This window comes from Coturnix japonica, unplaced genomic scaffold, assembly GCF_054131305.1.
Source record: "Coturnix japonica strain WE unplaced genomic scaffold, WE-NBRP24 Scf046, whole genome shotgun sequence".
Taxonomy (NCBI): domain Eukaryota; kingdom Metazoa; phylum Chordata; class Aves; order Galliformes; family Phasianidae; genus Coturnix; species Coturnix japonica.
The window spans coordinates 2967438-2981425 of record NW_028188949.1 but is presented as its reverse complement, the minus strand read 5'-3'; positions in this window follow the sequence as shown (position 1 = coordinate 2981425).

Genomic DNA, 13988 nt, shown 5'->3' with positions numbered 1-13988 from the left:
TCCTTGGTGTGAGCAAAGGAGGGACATCAGAGAGTGAGGGTGGCTGCAAGACCCCTCCCAGTGCCACGCTGGCCCCTCTGCCCCAACAGCTGTGTGAGGCCTCACCTGTGGCCTTTACCCACCCCTGCCTAGGCCCTGTTTCAGCCCTTCTGAGGTCTGCACCAAAGGATAGCTGCTACAGATCATGCAGGTATGTGTATGTATGCTGTTTTGGTGGGTACCTAGCTCTGTTTAACACAAGTTTGGTTGGCAAAAGATGTCTGGGTGCCTCCTCTCTCCTGCTCCACCATGCAAGACTTGCGCTATGCAGGACACATGGCTGGAACTTGCCTGCTTGATGTGCTAAAGCTATCCAAGTCTCTGTTGTGTCAGCTTTACAAGTCAAGAGGAGCTCCACCTGAGGCTTTCTTTTCCTTTCTCTGGCCAAGATATCTCAGCCCTGGAGCTGCCAGCTGGGGTGTGGGTGGTAGCCGGTGTGCAGGACTCCACCAGAGCTCGCTGCTTGCTTTTCCCAATGTTAGCAGGGTGAGCTGAAGAGTTTGAAAGGAAAGAGGATAACTTCCTCAGTTGGAAACTAGGGGTGTTGGTAACTCTGGGAGTCCTTTCTAGCCTCGTATTTCCCATCCCCTTCCCCTGTGGGAAACCTGAAGGAGCAGAAGTAATCTACTTCCCGCTGCTTAGCTGTATTTATTTTCCACTGCCTGCCTCTCGGCCTGCAGCACCACTAATGTTCCCAAAGCACCTGAAGTCATTTATTTTCTACCTCTGCCTATGGCAGTGGTATTGCACCCTAGAAGGTTTTTCTTGAAGCCTTCTGGGCTTTGTTGGGTGCGCTCTAGGCATGTGAGAAAATAAATGGGCATAGAAGCAGTATGTGTTAAATCCACAGCGGGTGTCTAGACTGCCAAGGCTTGTATATGTTTTCACTTTTAATAAGTGTACATAGATATATTACTAAGTATCTAGTAGACAAACATACTCTAGATGCTGAAAACTTGCTGCTCCTATGGTCCTCACAGGAGCAGTTTGAACAGCATCATCTTCCCTTTATAAACACTGTAACATTTCTCTAAGAACTTAGATTGCTTTTGATGCTCTCCATTTAATTAGGAAAATCTCTGCTTGTTTTACAAGCTTTTCTGGGTCATCCAAAGCCCTGTGTGAGAAAAGATGCTTGGATGTTGCTGGGGTTGTGCGGGTCTCCCTGCTCTGAACTGAGCTATGCATGCATAGACCAAGGTTCAGCATTTTGGTTAAGAGGAAAGGAGCCAGTCAGCTGCTCCTTTTCCAATGTCTACAAGCTTCTAAGGTAACAAGGCTTCAATTCTTCTGTGATTATAAATGGCTGAGAGTCAAAATGGGACTATTTATTTCCATGAGTGACTGCGTAGGAAGTGCCTAGTTCATGCTGTGAATAACTTGTGTTTTTCCTCTTCTTCATTCTCTCGGCTTCTGATGGTCTCTTGCAGACGAACTTAGACACATTTCTATTAGCTGTCCCCAGCTGGTGTCACTGGCATCTCCTAGATCTACACCAGCAGTTTTTTGGCCTCAGTCATTAAAAAATACATGAGTAAAAATACAAGTCACTGGCTCCAAGGTGGACATAGTGAGCTAGGCTGCTTTCCCCAGTATCTAGCCAGTCTGCATCTAATGGTGAGCCTGCAACCAATAAAGTCCTGAGGAAGGCACATAAGATGTAAAGCCTTTCCCCTCTTATTTCCCTTGGACTGTTTTTCCCATCTTTCCTCATGTGTTTTGCTAGCAGAAGCACCTGTTGTTTGTCAGACAGCTACTTAAGACTTAGGCTGGAACAGGCACATGATACAGTCAAAACTTTTGTAATTTGAACTCCTATGTAACTTTCCTACTTACCACAGGGGAGATAAATCCTCTTACCCACCTGTCAGGTAGGCCCAACAGAGCAGCTGGAAAGAAGAAAACAAGCTGTGCATGACCATCCAATCCCTGCTGACCATTGCGGGTGTTGCTGGGAGCATGCTTTGCTTTCTCCTGTGTAGAAGATATTACCTGGAGCTTTACCTCTGGGGTCTTCCTAGGCACTCTGGTGCTGAAAAGTCCATTCTGCTCAGCAAAGTCATCAGAGGTGAAAAAAGCAGTTTGAGCAATTGATAGAGCTTAAAGTTACAGATGAAAAGGGAACTTCTCATCAAAGGCTTCAACTTTTTCTATAATGTTGCTGCCCCCAGGCTTGCTCTGCTGATGACTCTCTGTTGGCCTGTGCTCCTTGGGGTCATAGGAAAACTGCTTTGTCTGTTGAAGATGGGGGTGGAGGATGAGAAAATAATAAGTTGGTCTTTCTTTTTTCTTATTTTTTTCCTCTCTGGAATTGAAAAACATGCAGTTTTAGAAGACATTATGTCAGTCTGTTCCTGCTACGGAGCAAGATTAGTGTTGTATACAAATGGAGATGTTAAGAGAAAAATGTAATGCAAAACAATGTCTTGTTCCCATGCAAGCTAGAGTGGCTGCATAATAAATACAAGGCATCCAGTCTGTGTTTAACATGCTTTTTTGAAGCCATGAAAAAACCTTCAGTAAAAGTCTCCTAAAAAGCTATGAAATGAAAAAGTAGCAGCTGATTCTTACAAATGTTTCTTCCTGGAGGTTTATGTTTATCTTCAGTATTTTTGTTTAGGATTGTTTGACCCTCACACAGCCCTGTGCAGAGGGCATATATAAAATCAGAACAGCTCCATTTTGAAACACGTGGGGTGGCTTCTGAGCTCACTGGCTCTGCTGTAACTAACACTGCAGCACCTCTCTATCTCACTCTTAAAACTGAGACATCAAAAATGTTTTCTCCAGCCTCCTCCTCCTGGCCACACTTCACCAACATGTACCTTGCAGAAGATGAGGGATAGCAATCCATGAACTTTACGGCTTCAGTGCTGGGGTTGTTCCTGGGCCAGCTGCTCCTCTGGGTCCTGCTGATGGTCAAGGTATGCATCTCTGGAAAAAGCTGGCTTCTGAAGCAAGAGGTATAGCATTGAGACCTATTTGAGATCAGTTCAAGTGCACTGATGAGCTGCAAAGCAATAAGGCATCCAGTAGGAACACGTAAGGTGGTATTTCAGCACTTGCCAAGGAAGGGCATTTATCTGCTATTAAGTCAGCACCCATCAGGATAACAACTAATTGAAACCAAAGGGACCGCTCACAGCGTAATATACCAGGCAACGTGAATAATGATAATACTATTTGGCCCTCAGTTAGTCATCTACAGTTTCCTTCTAGAGCTAGAGAGCTCTGGCTGTATCTCCTGCTGCTGCACGTGGGCTCTGTGTGGATTAATTTGTGCCTCTGAAGAGGGGTGACTGCTGCTCATGTCTGCAGGTGTTTGGCTCAATCTTACCCCTTCCATTTAAGAACTGAAAAATCAGTTATTTTTTTCTTCCTCCTTTACCACAAACTATCTGGGGTCTCTCAAGTGTCTCAAATAAATCTTTCTGATTTCTCTTTGTGCCTGCTAAATTATGGCATCTTTACTGCAGGATAACAAGCCTGGCTGCCTCCCAGCTGGTTTCTTTGCTGGTTGCCCAGCTGTTAGCCTGACCAGAAAGGTGACATGGATGTCTGTCACAACGCAGGGTTTGCCTTTTCTTTCACATTACTTATGTTGCTGTAAGTATACTTGATGAGGTTCAAACACATGAAGTCTGTGGGAATGAAAATTCCTTGTTATTGCCCATTAACATCTATGCAGGGAGACTGGTACTCAACAGTACCAGTGGATGGGGATTTTTTTTTCTTACTGCTGGGCTTGTTTCTTTTTGTAATATATCTTCCTGGAAACTGATTTTGGTTCTCCCGTTGCTGTCTGTGAACTTTAACAAGTAGACAGACTACTGTGATGGCTGCTGCTGCTGAACAATATTGGATGAGCAGACAGGGTTAGTGCTAAGTTTTGGAACACACTCAGCATGTGCCCCTTGAAGTCTGGATTCTTTCCTGGGACTTGAGGTCCTTCTGTGGACTGCTGCTGTGGCATTGCCTCTGCTCATTAGATTTGATACTTCTGTAAGTATAGAAAGGTGGCTTACTGTTAATAAGCTTCTCTGTTAATCTCAAGCGTGTCCCCTTACTGTGTAAAAGCTCCTTGCAAACATAGACTCCGAATCTCATCTTGGCTGTGCTTCTTCGTTTCTGTTTGTGCCATGCATTGCAGTAACGTATCATTTTCTGAATCCTGCCAGGAACAATGTCTGCTATTCTTCATAGTCTTCTTTATAAGATGGCTTCTGTAGTGTTAGTCCTTGCCTGCTCTGGGAAACAAATACTTTGCTGACAGTGTTTTCACTGATACATCTTGCTGTACTATTTTTGAAAGCTGGTCTCGTCTTTGCACTTGGGCAATTCTCCCTTTAGAAAATGTGACAATGAAACCCATGTGGCACCTTTTGTTTTCGCCATAGCTGCTGATGAGTCATTGGTAGGAGACGCTCTCAATGAATTTTAAGTTTGCGCAGCACCAAATGAAAGTACTTATTTGGACACTTCCAGTCGATGTTGTGCTCAAGCACAATAGCAGCAATTAACTTGAATGTGATTATTGTGAGGTCTGGTTTTGATCCCACCAAAGATGTCCTCAAACACATCCTGCACTGTGAGCTACCAGATCTGAGGGTGGGAGGGCAAAGCACAAGGATGTGTATTTTGGCCACTTCTGAAAACAGAAGCATCTGGATGTAGATTCTGTCTAAAGGTCTCACCCTGCAAAAATGTCAGCCATCATAGTACCAGATTAGATCTTCACTTAGCTCCAGTATGTTTATCAAACTGCAAGGTTTTGCTTCCCCCATTCCCCTGCTTCTGCAGTCTAAAGCTGCTGAGGAGTTTCATAAGAATATGTAGCTGTAGTTCCTGTAAATGGGTGAGAAAAATGAACTGCCAACAGTCGTATACTTTATCAATTAGCAGACTGGAGCTGGAAAAAAGAATTATGCCCACCTGTCCTCAACAGTTTCCTGTTTACTGGATTTATTGAGCCCATTCATCTTGACTGAAACATACATCTGGATATGCAGGACTGCTGCTTAATATGTGTGAAGCGGGGGATTTAAAAATCAATCATATTGAGGAGCAACTATTTTCAGTCCTTCACTCTTTCACATTTCTGCCTTTTCACTGTGTTCTCCAAGCTGTGAAAGCTTTTAATTTCAGTGTGTTTGACTGACACCCCAGAGGATGTGACTCATGAGTTAAGGGATGGACAGGAAGTGTTCAGTGGTTTCTCAGTAGGGATACATCTGTCCTGAGGCAATTCTCCTTTTTAAGTGGCAGGGGGCTTTAGTGGGAAGAAAGAAGGTTTTGACCAGGAATTATAAAGGGTATCTAGTAGAGGGTTCTAAGAAAAATGCTCACATAAATTCTTCTAATTCTGTGCTAACAGGGACTTGTCAGTGAGCATCCAAAGGTAAAGTTTGGCCAAGTTTGATCAGCACAGAGAGCAGAAAAGGATGTGGCAGCCCAGAGTGCCTTCTTTCCCCAAGTTTCTCTGGTTGGAAGAGCCACTTCTCTGGTCTTGACAAGAGGTCTAGAAAGAAAAAGACAGATTCTGCCTACACTAGAAATAAAGCTATGCAATATGCCTACGTTCTGACACAGAGCTCCATGGGCAGTTTTCTGTGGGCAATTTCTTATTCTTTCCTTGCTTCCTTATGCTGTTCTCTTTGTCATGGTGTCAAGATGTCCTGTGGATTTTATGACTTTAATTAGCTCATGCTAAGTAATTTACCTGAATGTTAACTATATAATAACACAGGGGAGGTTCAGGTTGGATATCAGGAAAAGGCTTCAGCCATGGGGAGGCTGGGCACTGGAACAGGCTCCCCAGGTCAGTGGTCATGGCTCCAGACTGCCAGAGTCTTAAAAAGGTCTATTGGTCAGTTTAATCCTACAGCCTAAGCTGACTAGAACAAGATATGTTGCAACTATAATGAGTCTATTTATTTCAGTGTATTCTTATTTATTTATCTTTCTGTTCCATGGGTTCAAACTCAGCTATAGCCCTAATCTATTTTATATGTGGTTTTCCCTGGCTTCAAAGTTTTGGTTCAGACCCCTAGGAAAGTGCAGAGAGTTTCTCCAGACAGAAATCCCTTCAGCTTTCTGATGTGTCATGGAAAGACTTTTTTTGGGTGCTCATATGTGGAGCCAGTGAAGCGTTTTGAAGCGTCCCTCACCTGCAGACCACTCTTCTGACTGCTTTGTGAGGGAGACGCTGGGTAAGGGATCTGTGAAAAGTAAAGCAGCTTGAAGCTTTTCTTGTGATCTTGCCAAGCGGGATAAATGGCTTCCCCATTTAAACAGGTCAGCCTCTAGGAGGTTTCTTTTCCAATTGGCTGCTGTGTTAGGGCACTCTGGGAAGACATTCTGTGATGTCTCGGAAAAGTTCAGAAAATGCATATAATGTTTCTCAGTGTTAAATTCTTTCATTACCATTGAAGGAACTTCTGGGATTTTGCTTTTTTATTAAAGAAGTCTACAGGTGTGTAGGAATCAAACTTCATAAGCTTATGAACTTGAAGCAAATGAACGCATATCCTCCAGTTTCCTATGGCTCTAATCTCAATAGGCTTTGATAATATAAGAACAGGGAAAGGACAGCTTGTGGTAATGGACAGTTTAATCTCACCTGCCTGCTGTGAAATACACTGGTCGATCTAGAGAACTGCAAAGTATAAATTGCCTTTTTAATACTGATAAACAATAAAGGGGTAAACAAAAACTTAAGGAAATATTACATCCTAATTGTAGTTATCTGCTGGGATCAACAAATCTGGTTCATCCCACAGCTTCTGCTGTTTATTGAGTCTCTCAGCCCCACAGTAATTATTTCCTTAGCCCTTAGTTTGTTTGTGCTGTAACAATGGCTTGAGGATGAGAAATTCTGTCCATGTTTATTATGCAACCAAAGCAGCTGACCAGCTAAGTATCTGTCTGATTTTTTTTTATCAAGGAGTTTGTAAGCAAACTTATAATCTAAATGATGCCCTGATGTAATGTAAAGAAAGGGAGGTGATGGATAATCCTCTACCCCTCTCCATCCCATTCCTTACAAGTCAATAAGCTGCATTCCGTGCTACTTCAGGCTGTTTGCATGGAAAAGAGGTAAAGAGGGAATAGACTGAAATTATGTAACTTGTTTAATCGTAGAATTATAGGGCTGGCAGCAATGCTTCAAGTCTCCCTCACACCCAGCCTTTACTTGTGCCCTCGGAAGAAGCAGGATCCTTTCAGAAACTCCGAGCTGAGTCTCGCCTCTCTATCACAAGGCAGAGATGGATCTTACCAGATTTTCAGGCTGATCTGATGAAAGAGAGATGGAAAAATGCTACATCCTGTCAGTTTACAATCAGGCAGCCTCCAGGTGCCACAGCTTGGGAGTACAAACACCATGAAGAGCATCTGTTTGAGAAGATCTAACGCAGGGAAAGAGAATGAAATTGAGACTGGGCAGAATATCAGAGCAATGTTTCACAGCAGTGAGGACTACTGAGTATGACTGGGAAAACAGCAGAAATGATCTTAAGAGTGGGGTGATAACTATGAACCAACCCATGCACACTGCCCTGTAAAGGAGGAGGAGCTTGTTATCTGCCTGGTGGGGAAACTGTACATCAATTGGTTGTTTGCAGTCTAATGAAGGATCCAAGTGTGCTGCCCAAAGGTGGACATTTTCACTGATTTATGCCAGAGGAAGACTCCTGGTAGCACTTCAGCTCAGTCTGATTTCAGTGTGTTGCACTCATGTCTTATTCTAGTGAATTAGGCCAGAGTAGAGTCCTTTGTTAACATAGGGTGGTCAATTGTATTTTGCCTGTAAAGCTTTATTTTTTATGCCTTTTTCTCCTTTTGCTTCAGGATCCCAAGTCCCGAAGCATTTAGAAGAGCAGGCTCAGTTAGAAGCACTGTAAGGGCGGTGGAGATGTGTGGCTGCTTACAACTGTCATGGACAGATGTCATGGGAGCTCAGCATTTTGAACAAGAGACAGGCAGAGCTGTGCTGTCATGTCTAAGGAATATGATCCCCGTAAGAGGAATGATATCTGCTATCCTGTAGGGCATCATGTTGATGGGTGATGTTAGCCTCTGAACTGCTTTTCATGACACTTGAGTGGGTCACTGGTAGCTCCCCAAAGAATTAACTGCTGTGGTGAGGTGGGAAAAGATGTCTGACCTTGGATAGCTGGCCTTTGTGCCTCAAGCACAGCAGCTGGTGTCCTCCCTCTGCAATTGTTTTGTGGGAGTCTGGGAGGGCAGGCAGGCAGGCATGGAGACATCCCTTTCACAGAGCAGAAAGGGGCTTGTCTGGCTGTGCTTGTATGCTTGAAACGTGGAATGAACTTAAATATCCCCTTTAACTTTCTTAGAAGAAATCCCATTTGCATGTTACACCATTATTAGCAGAGGCAATGGGACAAACACTGGTATCCTGTTAATTATGGGCATGCTAATGATATATACTTCTGCAGTCAAATAGCTCTGTAATTCTATTTCCTGTCTTAATTTTGTGCTTTGCTGTTTGAAATGTTAATGAAGCCAGAATTCTCAAAGGTCATCCTCTGAATATATCGGCTTTTTTATTTTTTATTTTTTTATTTTTAATTTTGTTTCAGAACAATTTAAATGAGGTTTTGTTCTTAATGTTGCTAACAATGTTAACTTTTCTGTTTAATTAATGAAGGTGTAGGAATATGCCTTGGCCCTGGTCAGCGAGCTAAATGAGAACAGCTCTGTGTTCTTCTCTAAACCATTCCCTGCCATTTTCTGCCCTGATATGTGTCCTGTTGCCCTGTTTCCCCCAGCAGCCCCTGCCTCTTTCTCTTCAAAGATGACATGGAAGAATAGTTAAAGGAAAAAAGAAAAAGAAAAAACAAGAACAAAAAAAAAAACAACAGAAAAGTGCAAATTTAGCAGAACTGAGCATTGCATTTTCCACGAGGCCATTTATCATCCTCAGAAAGTTTAGGTTCTTCACAAATAATAAAGCAAAGAACTGGTAATTGCAGTTTTCGGCTAATTGGCAGAACTGTGTCATGCAAAAAGGAGAATTTCTACACTGCCTTTGCTGACGATACTTGAAGGTTGTTTTAAACTTTCTACTAAATTAAGTGATCGTCCCTTGTCCGGGTTCAATGTTAATCCAACAGGTGGGGTTTTCATTTGTTTTTAATACTCTTAGATGACGGGGAAGTGGCAAGTGTAAGAGGTTGTTTCCACCAACTCGATTTGTGTGATAAAGCTCTCCAGGTCTGTTGTATGCACCTTCATATTGTAAGCTAGGTTCTGCTTTCTTTTTCACTGGAAAGCAAATGGAAGCTCTGGGTTATTTGGTGCTTTTGTACATGACCATACAGCTTTTTGGTGCCTTAAATACCTCTCATGCAGCCAAAGCTTCTCAGTGGTTAGAAAATGCAGGAGCCGTTTGTCTGGCTTTTTTCAGTCTGAACTGCTGACAGTTTCCAGCTTTAGGAAGCTCTCACCTGGCTCCCAGTGTTTAAGTCTCTGATACAGTGGGGCTGAAAAGGAACTGGCCAGGGGGAGGATATGCAGGTATTTGTTTCTAATGAATTAATCGAAACTGGATCAGAAGAGAGTGGTGGAATTTTTAGCTAGCTAATCTATCAGCTGTACTTGCTTGTACCTACAAATCTGTGCATGAGAGGCAAGCCAAGAGCTTCTGCAGTAAACTTGCTATTTTTCACATATTTAGATAGCGTGATCATCCTGCATGTGGAGGGCAAATGTGTGAGTGGAATTTTACCTGCTTCTAATATAATCAACAGAGAGTTTGCTTACTTCTCTCATACAACGTGAAGGTGACTTTGGTCTACCTCTTACATTTCTCACTTTACAACTGAGATTGTCAGTGTCTTTTAGCTTCACTGCCTAGGGCTGGATAGTTCCTCAAATATTATTTTACAGCAAGTGTTTCCACCTACAGCGCTGAATTTGCATGTTAGAGCACTTCAAGGGCAGCTTCCCAGCCTACAGACCCTGCTGTTCAGGTAGATAGAGGACAGTTAATCAAGTGTCTGAATGGAGTTCAGCAAGCTTTGCACAGGTATTCCTGGTGTGTCTCAGTGTCAAAATGGGGCAGTATTTACCCTGTGGTGAACAACCCTGGATGCAGATATAACAGCTGCTTGGGGAGGAGTCTGTGGCATTTGTAGCTCAAGAACACCCACTAGCTTAAAACCAGGGTTGTGGCCACATAAACTTCTAATCTAACACAAATGGAGAGACTATAAGCCTCTTAAACCAGCTTTTCCTGGTTTGTGGACATCACTTGTCCATCAGCCATGGTAGTAGAACTGCCCCAAAACTGGGGAGGAGAACCATGCTACTGGTTAATGTCTCCTGCAACACTGCTGTTCTGGGGGGTGAGGCAGTTCGATTATCTGAATGCTTACTACACTGATATTGCCAACTTTTCTTTTTTTCCTCCACTATTATAGATCTAATCATAAAGTCCAGCTTGTACCCAAAGCACTAGCACATCCATCAAGACGCATTATGTTCTCTAGGGCTTTTTATTTTTATTTATTTTTTTTAAATAAAGACTGTATATTTGGCATTATATAAGAAATCAGTTTTGAGAGAAGATTGATGTTTTCAGCAGATTTTGGTATTTTATGATATTTACAAAGCCCAGAGAAGTGCAGAGGGAGAAAAATATGACTAACTTTTCTTGAGTACTCCAAATAGTTAAATTGAAGTGAAGCTCTTTGTTGTTCCCCAGCAAAACAAAAACAAAAGTCTCTTTTGTTTTGTGTGGTAATTATGGATTTTCATGAGCACTCCCTGGTAATCAGGTTTAATGACACCAAACCCAAATCACATTATAGTCATTTTCCAAGGCTGTGTTGGAGACATGCCACATTAACCCAAAAGAACAAAGCTTTCGACGACAAGAAGAGTAAAAAGACAAAGGGAAGCAGCAAAGAAGTAAGATTTTTCTTACCTGTGACTGTACCCTTTGCACAATGTGATGCTGCACTAGAGGAATAAGCACTGATAAAAATATTGGGGAAATAATGTTGTCCTTGGATATCTTGGGAATCTAAGGGATAAACTTGTGTAAGGATTTACTCTTAATTTTATCTTCTTTACTATCATGTCTATTTGATTAAGCTAATAAAAAAACCGTGCTGCAGGTTGCATTATGTTATTTTAATATGCTCTTTTTCTTCTTGCTTGCTAAGCCTGACTTAGCTCAGTTGTCGAGTGCCAAGGGTTATGGGTTAGACTGTTCTGTGAGCTCATGAGCTGCAGAAAAAGGTTGGGGCTTGGTGGGTTGGAGGAACTTTCTATAGGAAACTAATGGGGGAATCTCATGTCTGCTGTGATGAGTAATGCTTTAGCAGATGCGCATGAAATGATGGAAATAGATCAACTGTACCACCACATTGAGCACTGAAAATAATTTTGGAAAGCCTGTCTATCCAGGCTATCCAAATAAAAACTTGATAGGAATTTCATTGCTGAGCTGAGGAGGGGATGTGGTCAAGAAGTAGGTAACTTAAAATTCATACAGGGAGCATGCTTTAACATAAATGCATGTTTTGAGTTCTGGTAAGATATGAAGTGTGCACACTGGCACACTTGTATCCATTTTTCTATTATGTCATATGCACTTATTAGTGAAAACCTCCATGTAATTTTTAATATGTGCTGAGTGAGTAAGATAACTCTCAGTGTGAATTTTCCTGCACTATAACTTTTGCTTTCTGGCTTCCACAAAGCACCGTAAGGACTTCATCTGTAATTAGTGAGTTGTTCGCATTGCTGTAAAGTGGTAACCTGCTGTAGCTATTGTCTTCTTGGCTGTACACAACTTTCAAAAATATGGTCTAGGATGTCATTATTCTTTTCTTTGTGGTTCAGAAAAGGAATCCATTTTCTTTGATAAAAGACCCATTGATCTTTGTGATCTATAAATCATTCTTTCAAAAGAAGCCCTTTGAAATATCAATTCAAGGTATTCTCACAGAATATAACTTTATAGCTTTTTCTAGTGATGGAAGATAATCCTTGCGCCTATCAAAAAGGAAAATCCATACTATTTTTCATTGAATTTTGTGACTTTAGTTGAAGCTTTCTGAAGGCCCAACATTACCATCTCTAGCCTTGTATACCATATGAAGTCAAAGCCTTTGTGTCAAAACAGCATTTCCTTACCTCCAGCAGAGCTTGAGATAATTGAATTAAAAACAGGACTGTACAAAACAGCACTCCTTGCAGCACTGCAAAGGCTTAGCACCTTTCATGAGGAACACTTGTGCTGTGTGTGATTTCTTCCTATTTCTATTTTTATTTTATTTTATTTTATTTTATTGTCTTTTAAGGAACTGGTTTTCCATTACTGTAAACTGCTTTTAGGAGCCCTGATAAACTCTCTCCATAGGATGCGTTTCTTAGATGCCAGCTTGAAAGTGTCTTACATCCAGTGGAAATACCTGATCTTGCATAAACCTGTCCTGGACAAATCTGCCTCTACCAAGGCTACAGGCCAGGGTCTGCTAAGACTGTCGTATTTGGTGAAACAACTGGAGGGGAGGTGGTGAGTGAGTGGTGTCATCATGCTCTCACACCAGCTGTCAGTCCTGTAGCTATCAAGTTTTTTGGCATAAGGGTGCATTCATGTTTCTCCTTATGCAATAAAGGACTGAGACTTTTCTTTGTATAATCTGAAAACCATGGCCACATCTTCAAGGAAAGCACAATGTACGATAACAATGCTGGCTCTATTGCTAGTGGAGGCTAGAGAGCGGGCCTGGGGTGGCTGCCTTTCAGTGCTATAAGTAATGAGCAGTCCTTAAGTGAACAGTTTAGAATTCCTCAGAGACGTTCAGAAACCTGCTGCACAAACCAAGGAATAAACGCAATGCAGCTCTTTTACATATATAATCCTTTCTGCTTCTAATCTTCTGATTTATTCCCGTGGTGGCATATTGTTTGTGGTGTTTATCTCAAGGGATTGCTATTGATCTCTATTGAAGTGCTGAGGAAATGCATTTATCTGCATGAACCTGTGTCACTGTAGAGGCGCTCTGTGTCTGAGTGTACAGTTCTCCTCTTCGTGGTGATCACGCCTTATCTTTATTTCTCTTTTCCCTCCTCAGTTTATCTTTTGGGTGGCTGGCGCAGAGCAGTGGAATGCTTGGTGTGGTTTGTGAAACTGATTTAGGAAGTCAGCAGTGCTTCTAGTCCAGATCTTACCTCTTCAGTCTGTGACCTGACTGTGGATATAATGTGATTTGGTTTGGTTTTATTTTAATAACTTTCTCACAGAGACATCTATACTTCAAGCATGTTCAGTGAAATTGGGGCACTCAGTAGAGGAGGGGAGAAGATGGTAGTGAGGAAATACTACCCAAACTGCATCCTTATTGAAGCTAAATAGGGTATTCCCAAAGGTTAAGAAAAGGACCAAGATCTGAAAGTAGCTGGAGTGCCATGCAGAAGGGGGAGGATTTTGTAGCAAATGTGTCCCTCTGTCTGTATTCTCCTCTGAGAATGTGAGGTCTGAAGGATTCTTCAAAGAGCAGAGCCTTCATCACAGGGTTGTCTCGTCTAAAACTGCAGAATAGAGTGAGAAACCTCTTAGGTCTGGTCCTCAAATGAGAAGATTAAAGAGAAAACCACACTTCTATTTTTGTTCATTTGTCCTTCAACATTAGAAACAAGGCAAATGTTAGATTTCTGTTAATTTTTTTTTTTTTTTCCTGTTATTTTTTTTTTTAACCTGGCTTGTATTATAGGAAATGTCAAGGTAACTGACCAAAGCTTTGGTATCATTCCTATGGGTTTTCCTGCCCCTTGAAAAAGGCAACTGAGCAGTTTTTGTGAGACCTAACATCCTGAAGGTCCAGATCCAGAGCAATCAGATATGTCTTTGCCCCATTGCACAGGCTGTCACAGCAGCTGGCTTCAGGGCCTTAGGCAAAAAAATCTCCTTG